Raw genomic sequence first — 17,608 nt, 5'->3', positions numbered from 1 at the left:
TCTGGCTAATGGTTTATCAATTTTGTTCATCTTCTCAAAGAACCAGCTTTTAGTTTTATTGATCTTTGCTATTGTTTCCTTCATTTCTTTTTCATTTATTTCTGCTCTGATCTTTATGATTTCTTTCCTTCTGATAACTTTGGGGATTTTTGTTCTTTCTCTAATTGCTTTAGGGGTAAGTTTAGGTTGTTTATTTGAGATGTTTCTTGTTTCTTGAGGTAGGATTGTATTGCTATAAACTTCCCTCTTAGAACTGCTTTGGCTGCATCCCATAGGTTTTGGGTCATCATGTTTTCATTGTCATTTGTTTCTATGTATTTTTTGATTTCCTCTTTGATTGCTTCAGTGATCTCTTGGTTATTAAGTAGTGTATTGTTTCGCATCCATGTGTTTGTATTTTTTACAGTTTTTTTCCTGTAATTTATATCTAGTCTCATAGTGTTGTGGTTGGAAAAGATACTTGATAAGATTGCAATTTTCTTAAATTTTCCAAGGCTTGATTTGTGACCCAAGATATGATCTATCCTGGAGAATGTTCCATGAGCACTTAAGAAGAAAGTGTATTCTGTTGTTTTTGGATGGAATGTCTTATAAATATCAATTAAGTCCATCTTGTTTAATTCTTTTCCACAGATGCAGGGTACATCAAGTTGATTGTGGAGATTTAATCCACTGCTCCTGATGCTGCTGGGAGAGATTTCTCTTTCTTTTCTTTGTTCGCACAGCTCCTGGGGTTCAGGTTTGGATTTGGCCCTGCCTCTGCAGGTAGGTCGCCTGAGGGCATCTGTTCTTCGCTGAGACAGGACGGGGTTAAAGTAGCAGCTGATTAGGGGGCTCTGGCTCACTCAGGCCAGGGGGAGGGAGGGTACGGAATGCGGGGTGAGCCTGCAGAGGCAGAGACCGGTGTGACGTTGCAACAGCCTGAAGAGTGCGGTGTGTTCTCCCAGGAAGTTGTCCCTGGATCACAGGACCCTGGCAGTGGCAGGCTGCACAGGCTCTAGGGAGGGGAGGTGTGGATAGTGACCTGTGCTTGCACACAGGCTTCTTGGTGGCTGTAGCAGCCTTAGCATTTCGTGCCCATCTCTGGTGTCCGTTCTGATAGCCATGGCTCACACCCGTCTCTGGAACTCGTTTAGGTGGTTCTCTGAAACCCCTCTCCTTGTGCACCCCGAAACAATGGTCTCTTGCCTCTTAGGCAGTTCCAACCTGTTTCCCAGACTCCCTCCTGGCTAGCTGTGGTGCACAAGCCCCCTTCAGGCTGTGTTCACGCAGCCAACCCCAGTCCTCTCCCTGGGATCCGACCTCTGAAGCAGGAACCTCAGCTTCCAGCCCCCACCCACCCCAGTGGGTGAGCAGACAAGCCTCTCAGGCTGGTGAGGGCTGGTCGGCACTGATCCTCTGTGCGGGTATCTCTCTGCTTTGCCCTCTGCACTCCTGTGGCTGCGCTCTCCTCCATGGCTCTGAAGCTAACCTCGCCCCAGCCACCCGCAGTCTCCGCCAGTGAAGGGCCTTCCTAGTGTGTGGAAACTTTTCCTCCTTCACAGCTCCCTCCCAGAGGTGCAGGTCCCATCCCTATTCTTTTGTCTCTGTTTTTTCTTTTTTGTTTTTCCCTACTCAGGTATGTGGGGTGTTTCTTGCCTTTTGGGAAGTCTGAGGTCTTCTGCCCGTGTTCAGTAGCTGTTCTGTAGGAGTTGTTCCACATGTAGATGTATTTCTGATGTATTTGTGGGGAGGAAGGTGATCTCCACATCTTATTCCTCTGCCATCTTGAAGGTCTCTCTAAGTGCCTGTTATTATAAACTTCCTCCAGTAAGAAAAATAGTATATTTACTATGTCCAGGCCTACCTCAAGGTCATGTTCTTATTCATGTGAGATAATGTAGCTAGCATGCCTCCACATTCTTCTTCACTTATTTTAAACACAAGAATATTTTAGTTTAGTGTCTTTCTTCTGTTTGTCATCCGTCCACCCATCCATCCATCCATCCATCTCCATTCATCTTTTACTTCACCCATCCATTCAGCCAATTGTTATTGAGCATCTTCTCTGTGCTAGTAGCACTCTGTTTAATGTTTAGGAAGGAGATACTATTTCAATGTTGTGTGCGTGCGTGTGTGTGTGTGTGTGTGTGTGTGTGTGTGCCTGTGTGTTTATCTGATGGACCAGTTCTTCTAAAATCTGAATTCCCTTGAATATGTTTTCCAAGGACAATTACTTTCTCTTCTGAGTTCTTTTGCTTCAGATTCGTTCTTTTACACCTGGAACATTATTACAAACGTACATTCTACTGTATGATCTATTCACTCATTTATTCTTTAAAGAGTTATTCATCATGCTCCTATCATCTATTGATGTTCATCAGATGCCTGGTTACAGAAGAAAGCAAAACAAAGAAAAGACCTTACCTTCATGAAACTTATATTTAATGTAGAAAAGACAGAAAATAAACCAGTAAGGACATGTTTGCTGTGTCAGGTGGGACTATGGAGACAATTAAGGCCAGTTAAAGAAAATGTGATTACAGGACATGTGACTAGTGTAAATTACATGATCAGAAAAGATTTCTCTAAAGGGTAGCATTTAAAATGGTACCAGAAAGAAGTGAGCCATACAAATACCAGGCAAATGTCTTTAAAGCAGATGAAGAGCAAGTGCAAAGGTCCTGAGGCAGGAGCTTGCTTGGCATATTCAGGAAATGACCATGTTGGCTGGAACAAGGAGCAGGGAGATAACATGGTAGATAATGGGACCAGAAAAAAGGTGGGGATACTGAGAGTGTAAATCTAATTCTTTTAGAGCATTATAAGCCATTTTAAGAACTTTGATTTTCAATCTAAATGAGTTGAGAAGATGGTAGAATGATTTAAGAAAGTGAGTGACTTGATCAGACTTACTTTTTAAAAACATCATTCTGATGGTTGTATTGAGAATAAACTGTGTAGAAAAGAAGACAGTTAAATAAGCGATGAGGGCTGCTTGGGCCAGGGTAATTGTAGTGGATAGAGAGAAATACAGAGAAAGTGAAACAAATTTCCTGTGGGCATGGGATGCAATATGTGTGATACAGAGGAGTCAGTAGTAAATGCAGGTTTGGACTGAGTACCTGGAAGGATGCAGTTGCCATTTACTAGAATGAGAAAGAGGAAGTTCTAATGAGGAAAATTGTAAACAACATCCTTATTATATGCCAACACTTTTTATACATTACCCCCTTTAGTCCTTATATAAAAATTTATAATTCAGTTATCATCTACCTTTTATAACAGAGGAAACCAAGAATAAGTGAGGTTAATGATCTAAGTTTACACAATTAAGATAGCAAATGAGAATTTCAATTCATGCTTGTTTCATTACCATGCCATTTTTGTGTGTATTATATCTTTCTCCCCCTCTTCTTGGTATTCTGTAAATGTTTACCTGACTTTTTGATCCAACATTACAATAAGACTCTACACCATAAATATATATACTGGGCTTCTTCATCATTTTGGGGAGTGCTGTGTTCAAAAGAGGTACACAATGAAAGAGTTTTAAATAGAGTGTACAATGCTTGACAAAGAAAAATAAACCCTATCATACTGCTGCAAGCAAGGTGACCAGTGCTGTTGATGTGGCATGATGTGATATTTAATTGTGTGAGTTTATCATCTAGAACAGTTTTGACAATGACTAATGTAATGTTCAACTTCTAAAAATAGGAACTTAAAGACACACACACACAAACCCAATTACAATCACTGAACATTAATGCTAGCAAAGAACACAGAAATAACCATGTTATAAAAGAAATGACAAAATAGAGCCCAGAATAATTAAATTATTTTTCAGTATCACAAAACTGAGAATTTGGCTTTAGAGTTTCTTCACTTCTTTACAAAGGGACATTTTACTTGTGTTGCTCTGTATCCCTAAGTATTTCATACAGTCAGTAAAAGTGGGGCAAAAATTTGGCAGCATATATAGCCCATAATTAACACTGACTAATATCAGAAAAAAAATATGGTGGATTAAATGTCTCAGAAATTTTTCTGCAATGTTTGCATTTCCTAGGATTAGAAGTTTGGAAGATTTGCTGCAAGGTTTGTCTAAACAAATCATATTTTTATTTGAATAGACCTGCTTTGCTTAGAGAGTTGGTTGCTTATAAGTTATCAAGTGCTGTTCCATAAAGGTCTTAGGAATGTGTAGTCTGTAAGAATCTTTAAACTGGTAATAAATTGTTTCTGATTCTGTGTCATTTGGAAGCTTTATTAACTCTTTCAGTCCACTACAGCCCTATTAGACAATAACTAGTTCAGTAAATGAAGTAATACTGCTAGATCTGGAAAAACAATCCAAAAGAAAGACTCAAAAAAGAGCTAAGTTGTTCTTAATCTCTACCCCACACATTGCTGTATCTCATTGTACGTGTTTACAGACATAAAATATATGCACAAACTTTCAAAGTCAATATCATATTTCTTTTTGGCACAAAAAAAGATAATATATTTAATAGTTGAGATTAGCCACTACTAGAATTCTATACACAACCCCCCTCATTTACTAGAGCATTTTAAAGGCAATTGTATCTAGAAGTGTGTGTGTGTGTGTGTGGGTGTGTGTGTGTGTTTTGAGTAAGAGTCAAGGTTAAGTGGTAAAGAATTGCTTATTAAGAAAAGCTATTTCATGTGACATTAATAACTTTAAAACTGGAACTTTCTTTAAAATAATGGAAATTTCAGATTGTTTTATCACTTTTTTTGGCAAGAATTCAAATCTAGATTGGAGGAGGAGGATTGTCTGAGAATTTAGTGATGTAAGGTCCTTGGAAAACACATTAGGTAAATTAACAAAGGAACTGTAGACTTAAAATAATGATTCTTATGTGTCTAGACTCAAATTGTCTAGAATAGGTGCTTGAATATATTCGAACCTTTCTGTTTTATTTTATTTTGTCCTTACCTTTTTCAAGGCACCATCTTTAGGTTCTGAATGCCTTGATTATCACAAGCTCTATGGCAAAATTTTACCCTTAAAATAGAAGTCATATAAATAAAGTCAGGTTTAATTAACAAATGTAAATCTTTTCTGCAGAGCAAATAAGTCATTCATTGTAAATTATTCACAAAGGGCATTTAGAAAGTCATGAAAATTAATATTATGTTTATATTTGTGTTTGTGTGTGTATAAATCTTCATTTCTTTAACTGACTAAAGCTCTGAAGGTTAAAATACTGTCAGTGTTTTTTTTTTTTTATTTGTAAGAAAAGTTATTAGGAATACTAGAATACATAGAGCACAAACACTGCTGATTTTATTCTAGCAGCATTTAGCGTATTGGAGCCAGACTGCCTGGGTTTGAATGTTGACACCAACACTTGCTAGCTGAGAAATTTTCGTATTCATAAATTGCTTCATCTTCCCAAAATGTTAAATGAAGTCGAGAACAATACTATGTCATTAGGTGGTTGTCATAATTTAGATAATTAATGCATATAAACCTCTTAGAACATATATCTATAGTTTAATACATGTGCAAATGTAAATCATTGACATTATTTTATTTTTATTGGTATTTGGCATTATTTTCTCAAACTTTGCTGAAACATATCTGATTTGACCCTACTAGATTCTCTTATGTTAGATTGTAACTCTTCTATTTAGTATCTACAATATTTTATGTATTTATAAAATACATACTTATTGGGCAAATTTTGGAAATAAATTTATCAATAAGCAAGAGAAAAGCACAGTCTCATCAATCAAAAACCATCACTATTTGAATTTGGTGACTTTGTGAGGTTTTTTTCAGTCATGTCTTTCATGAATGTTTTACATATTTTAAGTCATTATATACACAAACTTTTCTATTATAACTATCCACTTAGTATTTTTTAAAAAAGCATTTTGGTGTATCATCATATTAAAAAAAACAGTTTAATGAGTGTATAATAGTCCATCTGGTAAATAAAGCATAACTTGATTAATCAGATTCCTACTGTTGGTCATTTAGTCTGTTTCCAATTTTATCATTATAAGTCACGTATGTTATGAATTTGTTAAATTTAACATGTGTTAAGTAGAGCCCTGGGGTGCAGGTTGTTAAACCCTGGTTCAACAAAAGACCAAAGACCACGAGAGAAACTGAAATAGAAAGATGTATTACTCACTGGTCCTGGAAGAAGTACTAGGCATGCTTTGAGGGGCAACACAGGGGGTCAAGGCATGGTATAGGCAGAGAGACAGATAGGACCTGGGGCACATGTCTTTATTAGGGTTCATGGGTGGAGTGCTTTGGGTTCTTGAGCTAAGGCCTGATTGGGCTTAATATCATAACTTGATCAGTCTGGTTCCCAAGGCCATGATAGGTGGAAAATGTAGTTACTTTTCAAACTCCCTAATTTTTTAAATAAAAATGTTACCAATCAACCTGAATTTGAATTTATTTAGTTACTACTATGCTTAATAACCATGTATATTTCCTCTTGCTTCTATTAAATTTTTAATAACAGCATTATTGAAATACAATCCTCAAATAATAAATTTCCACTATATAATTCCAGAAAATTTTCATAGCCACAAAAAGAAGAAACATGATACTCCCTAGCAGTCAGTCCCCATTCCCCCTTTCACTCAGCCTCTGGTAACCTCTCATCTGCTTTCTATCTCTGTGTATTATTTCTCTATTCTGGACATTTGATACAAATGTGATAATAAGATATATGGCCTTTTACATCTGGCTTCTTTCACTTAACATAGTATTTCAAGTTCATCTATGTTATACCAAGCATCAGTATTCCAATCATGATTATGATAAATCAATTTTTAAAAAAAAATCAGGCAACTGTGATGTAACACTAAGTTTTCTAGCATTTTCCTTAGAAAACTTGTTCTATTAGGATATTAATTGGTGAAAAGGGATTGGAGTAAAATATGTTAGGAAATCCCTTGGTTAAACAAAGTTAAGTTTTTCACTGCAGAAATTCTCTGAAACTTAATAATACTCATGTGTTGTGTACGTCTCCAAGAGGACGAGGCTGTATGCAACATTTCTTAAATATATTTGATTACAGAACTCTTTTTTGAGGGGGTGGGATATCCAGAAGTACCAATGACCTACAAACATACTTTTGAATAGAATGGAATAGTGAAAAGGACATTGTCTTTGGTAAGACGATCTTTGAATCATTGCCAATTCCTCAGTGTATTAATTAAGAAACTTTGGGCAAGTTGCTAAAACTTTGAGACAGTCTTTCATCATCTGAAAAACAAATAATAAATCCTATTTAATAAAAATAAAATACGGAATATATTTGATAATTTATGTTAGGTCATATAGCATAATGACTGTTCTAGATTTTAAATTCAATCTATTTTGTGAAATCTCAACTTAGTGATATAACAAAAATAACACATTATTTTGATCCAAAGAATAATTAGATAAATTCAGAAAAGTTATAGAAATTTAATTAATATTTAGTCTTGAATTTGCTAAGAATTCATCATTTTAGAAAGTATGTGTCCATCTATCCAGAGGTAGATTTCTGCAACGTCAAACAACTGTAACACAGACACAAATGTGGGTATAAAAAAAAGAATGAAATAATGCCATTTGCAGCAACATGGATGGACCTAGAGATTATCATACTAAGTGAAGTAAGTCAGACAAATAGCATATGATATCACTTATATGTGGAATCTAAAAGATGATACAAATGAACTTATTTACAAAACAGACACACAGACTTACTTAGAGAACAAATTTATGGTTACCATAGGGGAAAGGTGGCAGGGGAGAGATAGATTAAGAGGTTTGGATTAACATATACGCACTACTATATATAAAATAGATAATCAACAAGGACATACTGTATAGCACAGGGAACTCTACTGAATACTCTTAAAATAATCTATATAGGAAAAGATTCTGAAAAAGAGTAGATATATTTATATGTATAACTAAATCACTTTGCTGTACACCTGAAACTAACACAACATTGTAAATGAACTATACCCCAATATAAAATAAAAATTTAAAAAAGTAACTCTTAAAAATAATAATAATATGGCAGGTACAATGACTGCATATTCTGTTCCAATGACAGGGCTGTATCTAGAAACAGTGATTGGAAGTGGGTTAAAAGCATTTCCTATACATGTAATCAGCATTGCACGTAACAAATGTTGTCATTGATCCTTTGCTTTCTGAGTCAGAATTTTATGTACATTAAGTTTTTAATTTATCCTTTTTTAAAATTGTTCAGAGAACACTTAAGATGAGATCTAACTTTTTAACAAATGTGTAAGTGTAAAATACAGTATGGTTAACTATAAGCACAGTGTTGAATAGCAGATCTCTAGAGCAGAGTCAACTTACATAACTGAAACGTTGTACCTGTTTTACAGCAACTTCCCATCTCCCCCTCCCCAGCCTCTGGCAAGCACCACTCTACTATATTCTTCTATGAGTTTGACTATTTTAGATAACTCATGTAAGTGGAATCATGCAATATTTGCGCTTCTATGACTGGCTTATTTCACTTAGCATAGTGTCTCAAGGTTCATCCATGCTGTTGCATACGGCAGAATTCCCCCTTTTTTTAGTTAAATAACATTCCATTGTATGTACATGCTACGTTTTCTTTATCCAGTCACCTATCAGTGGATATTTATGTTGTTTTCATATCTTGCTATTGTGAATAATGCTGCAATGAACCTGAGTCCAAATATCTCTTCCAGATTTTCATTTAAGTTCTTTTGGATAAGTACCCCAATGTGGGAATACTACAACACATTGTAGTTCTAGTTTTAATTTTTTGAGGAACTTTCATACTATTTATCATTCTTAATTAAATAGTTCCACTCCATTTTATAGATGGTACTGCTGATAAGAGATTGGAAGAACTTGGATGTTTATTGGTGATATTCATGTTAAAGTGATAAAATATGGAGATATTGGAGAAAATGACAAAAGTACTATCTGCATTGTGGAACAAGTAATCATATATACTTCAGCAATTATCAGAAGAAATGTCTTTCACTGTATTGTTAAATAAAGTCAGGGATTACTATTATAGTATGGAATAATATCCAACAGAAATTATTCATGCTTAGGCCATAGGTGGTAAAAATTGGAAAAATGAACTTATATTAGTAGAAAAATAAAAGTGCTGTACTTCTTAAATTCATGATACAAAATAAACTCAAACTCACCTAAGGACTAAAAAGATGAAGATATTTACTAAGAGATATGTTTTTAACAAGCAAGTAAAAATATGTCACTTGGCAATAATGCATTTGTTAATACATGATTAGTGTTCAGTATACAACATTCTAGGCACTTCCATCTAAGTATGCATAAATGTAAGAGCCAAATGGATTGTGCTAATGTCAGGATTGCAAAACATTATCTCAAGCAGACACACTCTAAAACAACTAGATTAATCATTAATAGCTTTGGTGTTCATCAAAATATCCTTAATCCTTATAAATTAAGTTGTATTAATGCACATGAAATATGGATTTACAAAGAAAAAAATCTTTGTAATTATTGCCTTTATTGCTGTTCTCTGTATTTAGGAGTCATTTTAAAGGGAGGAATGTAACACTTGCCAGGTCCTTAAAACAAGCACACTTCAAATCAGAATATACTTGTTGTTTATTTTAATTCCTGACACTTTTCTCTGTGGCACAACTTACCCCTAAAAGAGTATGCCTTTGGCATCTTTGCCTCACAAAGCCCAAAATTCATCTTTATTCCAAGTGACAATTTTTTGTTTTGCAGATGAGGCAAATCCCATAATATTCAGTGACAGCAAGGCATACCACCTTGCTTCTAGATCTTCTAATTCCAGTTTTTCCTATTTTTACACAATGCATTTTAGTTTTTTTAATTGAACCACTTGCACAAAGTTCACAATTTTAAGCCCATAGATTTATGAATTATCACTGACTGAAATACACTCATGTAAATACTACCAAAGGTGAGAAATAAACAAACACTCAAGAAGATAGACAAGCCTCCTCCTAAGCATATGTCTCTTTTCCGCCCCAAAGAAAACACTCTCCTGATTCCTAACACAATATATGTTTTACTTATCACTGAACTTTATTAAGTGAAATTATAATGTACATATTGTTTAAAGTCTACACACCTTACTCATTATTGTCATCATAGTTTAGTATTACATTGTATGACTATAACATGATGAAACTTGCTATGACCATTCTCGTACATGTCTGTTGGTCACAGGTGCACCATTTCTACAAAGTATATACCTAAGTATGTCAAATTTAGTAGATAATGCTAAGAGTTTTTCCCAGTAGTGAATAAGAATTCCTGTTGCTCCACATATTCACTGCTACATATTTTTAGTCTTTTGAACTTTAATGATTCTGATCATCATGTAATGGTATGTCATTATGGTTTTAATTTTCATTTACTTGACAACTAATAAAATAGAGGAAGTTTTCACATCACATTTATTTTATAACTCGGTATCCTTGTTACACATTCATATATATGCAGTATCCTTATTTATACATAAAATATTACATATATAAACATCTATATCTATATAGGTATATCAGGAAAAAAGCAAAAACAACAAAAAAACACCAAACCAAGTTGACACTTTAATATTTCCCATTGAAGACTTTATTTATGGAATGGAATACAGATAAAAAAAGCTATTTTGAAAACATATCTATATCTACAGATAGAAGTAGGGAAATAAAATATTTTAATCAGTGAATAATTTCCAAGGATTTTTTAAAAATTGAATGTAACCCCCTCATCTACAAGCACTCTGGAAAGTGGTCAGTGACCTCAGGCTACGAAGATGAGCCATTCCAGGTAGCACTGATGCAGTAGATCTTCAATCTGATTAGCTCCATCAATGACCCAGAACATCCACTGATGCTACAAGAACAGAACTTTGTACAGCAACTCCAGGTTCAGGTGAGTAACCCTGAGGGCACGGTGGCTGTGGCCTTCACACCCATTGTTCTGCACTGCAGCATAGACACCCTTATTGGCCAGTCCACCAAAGTCAAGCTTCAGCCATCCATTCCTCAGCGTTTCAGGATGGACGGGCACAGTACACCAGAGCGTGCAACGAACAAGCCCCTTGGGGATAAGGAGCAGCTAGCAGCTGCCCTGGAGAACCCACCAGCTGGGGACTGTGGCCTGTAGGACCTCTCCTGAGCCTGGCTTTTAACCCCCAGCTCCCCATGGCTCATGGCCTTGTTTTCTTGAATCACTGACAATGAGAAACTAATATTTTGTATTTTGTAATAAACCCTTAATTTATATTTTAAAAAATTTGAGGGCTTCCCTGGTGGCGCAGTGGTTAAGAACCTGCTTCCATTGCAGGGGACACGGGTTTGAGCCCTGGTCCAGGAAGATCCCACATGCCGCGGAGCAACTAAGCCCGTGTGCCACAACTACTGAGCCTGTGCTCTAGAGCTCATGAGCCACAACTACTGAGGCCGCGTGCCTAGAGCCCATGCTCTGCATGCAACAAGAGAAGCCACTGCAATGAGAAGCCCGCACACCACAACGAAGAGTAGCCACCGCTCGCCGCAACTAGAGAAAGCCTGTGCGCAGCAACGAAGACTGATGCAGCCAAAAATAAATAAATAAAATAAATTAAAAAAAAAAAAATTGAAGTTTCATGACAAGACTTCTTTTAGGTTATTGTCCCTAATGTTACTGCTTTGCAAGAGTTCTCTTTTATTCTGGATACAAACTCATTACACAGTTATTTATGGAAAATGGTTAGTCTTTTAATAAATTATTCTAGGTCAATTAGATATCCATATGGAAAAAATAAAATTTGACTCATAAATCATGATATACACAAATAACAAAGTCAGAAATATTGAAAATCAAAATGTAAATAAGTGTGGAAAATAAAACAACATGCTTTTTAAAAATAATCATAGTATAAATACCCTGGGTTTGCAAAAGTGTAAGATGTATTAAACAGAGAATTAACAAATTTAAAATTTGGACATTAAAAGTATAAATTTCTGTTAATTAAAATTCACAAAGACACTCATATTTTCTTGCTCTGACAAAAACAACTACATCCTGGTAGAAATGAGTATAACCAATGCCCAGATCTTGGTTTCTAATATCATTCTTCAATAAAAGGAAACATAGTTCTTTGGAGAAATAGCTAATTCTAGGTCTGGGATAGGGAACATACAAGATAAGCCTGGGGCATCTTTTAGTGTCAGAAAATAAGAAGGCACTCAGACAAACAGACAAAGACACACAACCAAGGGACTATGTCAAAAGGGCACAGGAGCAAATTGAAAGATTTCTTAGTGACCAAAGCTGTAACAATGTAAGCAACAAAATAACTAATGCATTGGATGGTCACCCAAAGTTTAAAATTAATATCCGTGAGTCCATGGATATTACATAAATAAATGATAAAATACATAAATAACTAAATGGGGGTATCTAAGTTTATTCAGGCTGCTATAAAAAAATACCATAAACTGGGTGCCTTGTAAGTAACAAACATTTATTCTTATAGTTCTGGAGGCTGGGAAGTCCAGGATGATGAGGCCAGCAGATTCAGTGTTTGGTTAGGACTTCCTGGTTTACAGACAGCTATCTTTTCACTGTGTCCTCACATGGCAGAAAGGGCTAGGGAGCTCTGGGGCCTCTATCATAAGACACTAATCCCATTTATGAGAGCTCCACTCGACCTAAGAACTTCCTAAAGGTACCGCCTTCTATTACCACCACATTGAGCATTAAGATTTCAACATGAATTTTGAGCAGACACAAACATTCATATTACAGCATGGTGGCAGACAAGACAGATTTGTCGAGAATAATTCCAAAACATTTATATAGAAAATCTGCTCCCAAGGATTTTGAGCACAATTCCCTGCTCTTTGAATGTGTGCTGCTCATAGTGACTTTATTCCAAAGAGTACAGTATGGAAAGACAGGAAAAAGAATGATTCTACAATGGAGAAACACTCCCTCAGCCAGATGATAAGGGACAACATCAACAGGATAAATCATGTTGATAGTATATACTCTTGATATAATGCAATAAAAATGGGACTTTACATCTATAGTCTTCCTCCAAAGAATACATAACCCCAGACACAAGCAAAACATCAGAGAAATCTCAATTGAGGGACATGCTACAAAATACTGACCGGTACTCCTTAAAACAGACAAAGTCATCAAAAGCAAGGTCTAAGAAACATCATGGTCAAGAGAAGCCTAAGCAAACATGACAGCTAAATGCACCATGGTATCCTGGATGAGATCCTGGAACAGGAAAAGGACATTAGGTAAAAACTAAGGAAATATGAATAAAGTATCAAGTTTGATTAATGATACTATATCAACATCAGTTCATTAGTTGTGACAAATGCACCATACTAATGTAAGACACTAGCAATAAGGAAAACAACGTGTGGGGTGTATAGAAATTCTCTTTCCAACTTTTCTATATTTCTAAAACTATTCTAAAATAAAAAGCTTATTACAAATATTCCAAGAAAGTAAAAAGTCCAGTCATTGAATATAAGGATATCTTAAAATACACATAAACAATAAAGGCCTTGTATTCAGAATATATTGGATAATGTAAATAATTTTTTAAAGTATGCTTTTTGATGTATAAAGTTTAAGATAAAGTTTAGATTTATTTTAGGATACATTTTTAGGATACAGTTTGATTAGTTTTGACCAAGGTATGTAATAATTTAACAAATACCACAAAAAAGATCAGAAATATTTTAATCACTCTCATGTCCCTTGTAAACAATTCCATTTGCCAACCCAATTATTCCATTAATTTTCTTTGTTGTTTTTTTCTGTTTTATCTTTCATTAGTATCTACCCTTATCTTTATTATTTTCTTCCTCTGCTTACTTTGAATTTAATTTACTCACCTTTTCTAGTTTCCTAAGGTAGAAGCTTATATAATTAATTTTAATTCTTTTTTTCTTTTTTAATATAAACACTACTACAAATTTCCCTGTAAGGCATGCTTTAGCTGAATACCACAGATTTTCTAGGGTGTGTTTTCATTTTCATGTAGTTCAAAATATTTTCTAATTTTCTTTGTGATTTTTCCTCCAAAATATGTCTTATTTTAAAAGATGGTGTTTAATTTTAAAATGTATTTCAGTTTTGTCAGTCATCTTTCTGCTATTGATTTAGACTTTGATTTATTGTGGTCAGAGAATATAATTTAATGGTTTAAATTCTTTTAAATGTATTAAGACTTACTTTTATGGCCTAGGATATGATTTATTTTAGTGAATATTCCATGTGCATTAGAGGAAAGTATACATCCTCTGATGGGCAGCTACAGTGTTCTAAAAACATTAATTATGTCAAGTTGCTTGCTGGTGTGTTCAAGTGTATTATGTGCTTATTGATTTTTAATCTACTTGTTCTTTCAATTACTGAGAGAGGAGTGATGAGATTCTGTACTATAATTGTGGATTTTTCTATTTGTCCTTTCAAATGATATCAGTTTTTGTGTATATTTTGATATTTTCTTATATTTTGAAGCACTGTTTCTAGGGTTATACACATTTAGGATTGCTATATTCTCTTGATGAATTGGCCTGTGTATTAACATGAAGGAATCCTCTTTTTCCCTAGTAACATTCATCATTCTAAAGTCTAACTTATTAGCATAGTTCCTCAAGATTTCTTTTGATTAGTGTTTTTATTGCATATTTTTTATTATTTATATTTAATGTGTTTTATCTTTGTGCTGAGTCAGTTTTATGTGGACAGCATAAAAAGTGATGAGTTGTTAATATTAATATAAAAGACATGCCTCCTAATTAAAATCCAGAAAGTTCAGATATATGAAGAACGGAATGAAATCTATTTAAAATAATGCCATTGTGGATGAAAAACTAATTGTTTCTTCTATTTCCTTCCAGCTTTAGGAATATCTGCCCCGAAATTTGTTCTTCCCCTAGGCTTCTCAAACTCCTAAAGCACTTGGCCTTTTATTCTGTTCCTCAAACAAGAATCCTAGGAATCATCTTTGAATCTTCCCGGTCCTCCCTCACCTTCTTCTTCCCAGGCAGTGGATATCTTCTCAAACTGCATGGGTTCTCTCTCTTTTTTTTTTTTTTGAATATGAATTTATGCATTTATTTATTTATTTTATTACAAAAAAAATTTTTTTAACATCTTTATAGGAGTGTAATTGCTTTACAATGGTGTGTTAGTTTCTGCTATAAAACAAAGTGAATCAGCTACACATATACATATATCCCCATATCTCCTCCCTCTTGCATCTCCATCCCACCCTCCCTATCCCACCCCTCCAGATGGATACAAAGCACCAAGCTGATCTCCCTGTGCTATGCGGCTGCTTCCCACTAGCAACCTATTTTACATTTGGTAGTGTATAAATGTCCATGCCACTCTCTCATTTTGTTCCAGCTTACCCTTCCCCCTTCCCATGTCCTCAAGTCCATTCCCTACGTCTGTGTCTTTATTCCTCTCCTGTCCCTAGGTTCTTCAGAACCAATTTTTTTTTTTTAATTCCATGTATATGTGTTAGCGTATGGTATTTGTTTTTCTCTTTTACACTTACTTCACTCTGTACAACAGTCTCTATGTCCATCCACCTCACTATAAATAACTCAATTTTGTTTCTTTTTATGGCTCAGTAATATTCCCTTGTATATATGTGCCACATCTTCTTTATCCATTCATCTGTCAATGGACACTTAGGTTGCTTCCATGTCCTGGCTATTGTAAATAGAGCTGCAATAAACATTGTGGTACATGACTCTTTTTGAATTATGGTTTTCTAAGGGTATATGCCCAGTAATGGGATTGCTGGGTCATATGGTAATTCTATTTTTAGTTTTTTAAGGAACCTCCATACTGTTCTTCATAGTGGCTGTATCAATTTACATTCCCACCAACAGTGCAAGAGGGTTTCCTTTTCTCCACACCCTCTCCAACATTTATTGTTTGTAGATTTTTTGATGATGCCCATTCTAACTGGTGTGAGGTGATACCTCACTGTAGTTTTGATATGCATTTCTCTAATGATTAGTGATGTTGAGCATCCTTTCATGTGTTTGTTGGCCATCTGTATATCTTCTTTGGAGAAATGTCTATTTAGGTCTTCTGCCCATTTTTGGATTGGGTTGTTTGGCTTTTTTGATATTGAGCTGCATGAGCTGCTTGTAAACTTTGGAGATTAATCCTTTGTCACTTGCTGTGTTTGCAAATATTTTCTCCCATTCTGAGGGTTGTATTTTTGTCTTGTTTATGGTTTCCTTTGCTGTGCAAAAGCTTTTAAGTTTCATTAAGTCCCATTTGTTTACTTTTGTTTTTATTTCCATTTCTCTAGGAGGTGGGTCAAAAAGGATCTTGCTGTGATTTATGTCATAGAGTGTTCTGCCTATGTTTTCCTTTAAGAATTTGATAGTGTCTGGCCTTACATTTAGGTCTGTAATCCATTTGGAGTTTATTTCTGTGTAGGGTGTTAGGGAGTGTTCTAATTTCATTCTTTTACATGTAGCTGTCCAGTTTTCCCAGCACCACTTATTGAAGAGGCTGTCTTTTCTCCATTGTATATCCTTGCCTCCATTGTCATACATTAGTTGACCATAGGTGCGTGGGTTTATCTCTGGGCATTCTATCCTGTTCTACTGATCTATATTTCTGTTTTTGTGCCAGTACCATACTGTGTTGATTACAGTATGGTACTCAGTCAGGGAGCCTGATTCCTCCAGTTCCATTTTTCATTCTCAAGATTGCTTTGGCTATTCGGGGTCTTTTGTGTTTCCATACAAATTGTGAAATTTTTTGTTCTAGTTCTGTGAAAAATGTCATTGGTAGTTTGATAGGGCTTGCATTGAATCTGTAGATTGCTTTGGGTAGTATAGTCACTTTCACAATGTTGATTCTTCCAATCCAAGAACATGGTATATCTCTCCATCTGTCTGTATCATCTTTAATTTCTTTCATCAGTGTCTTATAGTTTTCTGCATACAGGTCTTTTGTCTCTTTAGGCAGTTTTATTCCTAGGTATTTTATTCATTTTGTTGCAATGGTAAATGGGAGTGTTTCCTTAATTTCTCTTTCAGATTTTTCATCATTAGTGTATAGGAATGCAAGAGATTTCTGTGCATTAATTTTGTATCCTGCTACATTACCAAATGCATTGATTAGCTCTAGTAGTTTTCTGGTAGCATCTTTAGGATTCTCTATATATAGTATCATGTCATCTTCAAACAGTCACAGTTTTACCTATTCTTTTCCAACTTAGATTCCTTTTATTTCTTTTTCTTCTCGGATTGCTGTGGCTAAAACTTCCAAAACTATGTTGAACAATATTGGTGAGAGTGGGCAACCTTGTCTTGTTCCTGATCTTAGTGGAAATGGTTTCAGGTTTTCAACATTGAGAAGGTTGATGGCTGTATATTTGTCAAATATGGCCTTTATTATGTTGAGGTAAGTTCCCTCTAAATGGGTGTTGAATTTTGTCAAAAGCTTTTTCTGCATCTATTGAGATGATCATATGATTTTTCTCCTTCAATTTGTTAATATGGCTTATCACATTGATTGATTTGCATATATTGAAGAATCCTTGCATTC

General features: G+C 35.0%; 1 long non-coding RNA gene across 3 annotated transcripts in view; it reads left to right on the top strand.

Moving 5' to 3' along the window:
- The window catches only part of LOC309636898, a 35,803-nt gene extending 19,124 nt beyond the window's left edge, over positions 1-16,679 (top strand). For all 3 annotated transcript variants that reach the window (XR_014250292.1, XR_014250293.1, XR_014250294.1), the window contains 2 exons: positions 634-765; positions 8,386-16,679. This is a non-coding gene — a long non-coding RNA (uncharacterized lncRNA). The remainder of the gene's footprint in view (positions 1-633; positions 766-8,385) is intronic.
- Positions 16,680-17,608: the final 929 nt, after the last annotated feature.

Source organism: Balaenoptera physalus (assembly GCF_965194825.1).
Source record: "Balaenoptera physalus genome assembly, chromosome: 10".
In the NCBI taxonomy this organism is placed as follows: domain Eukaryota; kingdom Metazoa; phylum Chordata; class Mammalia; order Artiodactyla; family Balaenopteridae; genus Balaenoptera; species Balaenoptera physalus.
This window is presented reverse-complemented; position numbering and strand designations above follow the sequence as displayed.